Here is a 999-nt window from a genome sequence, read left to right on the forward strand (position 1 = left end):
CGGTGTGACCCAGAGGACGCACCAGCCAAGGGAAAGAGGACATGTGGGAAGTGGGCAATGGGAACAACAACCAAAATAAACAGTGTTTTATTTTCATGCCAGGAGAGGATCAAGGTGTAGCTCCTGTGTTAGCACCAGGACAACTAGGAAAAGTCAGGCGCAAAGGGTAGGGCACAATCAGCAAATATTTCACAAGGATAATTTCTGCTTTTCCCTTCTCATTCTTCACAGTGCATACCGCCAGAGCTGCCACTGAGTAACAAAGACTCCTGCCTTCACAGCTCAGAATAACTGATTTCTGCCAGGACTGAACATCAGCAGAGTTTTCCTCTGCTCCCAAAAGGGTCTCACTCCCTAAAACTGTCCCCCTAAACTGAATATTCACTGATGCTGGCTGATGAGCCAAGTGAAAAATACAGCAAAACCTCCACTTGCTGAACCAGTCTTTAAACCAAACTCCACAGAAAGACAGAGCCAATGCAACTAGAGGGAGTGCCTCTAAAGACTGAGCCTTCATGCACAGACACAGAGCACAGAGGTACAGGGTATAGTTCATTTCAAATAGGATAGGAATTCCTATCTTATATACTATAATCTGCCTTTTTCAAGGTGGAGGAGAGATGGATCTGGTTATCATTTGGAGTTTGGTTGTACATATGCCTTTCTATTGCTGTTTGGGGCACACATCACCAGGCAGTATCTATGAAATCATCATCTTGTGACCCCAGGAGAAAGAAACTGGAGCCACGAACTCAACGTTAAGCTTCCAGACTCTGGGTCTGGATCAGGACCATTACCCCAAGGTAAGGGTCTCACCAGTAGAGGACCTCCTGCCAAATTGGAATTCCTCTGCTCCAGTCTCATGGCACCAAGGAGGATTTCTCAAGACTGTATCTTTGAGCTCTGTGATTTCACGAGCCACACCAAGGAACCTTCAAAACTACACTTGAAGCAGATCCTCCCTTCAAACCTGCTAAAACTGGACAGGTCTTCGCCTCT

This window comes from Lipotes vexillifer, unplaced genomic scaffold (assembly GCF_000442215.2).
Source record: "Lipotes vexillifer unplaced genomic scaffold, Lipotes_vexillifer_v1.1 scaffold433, whole genome shotgun sequence".
Taxonomy (NCBI): domain Eukaryota; kingdom Metazoa; phylum Chordata; class Mammalia; order Artiodactyla; family Lipotidae; genus Lipotes; species Lipotes vexillifer.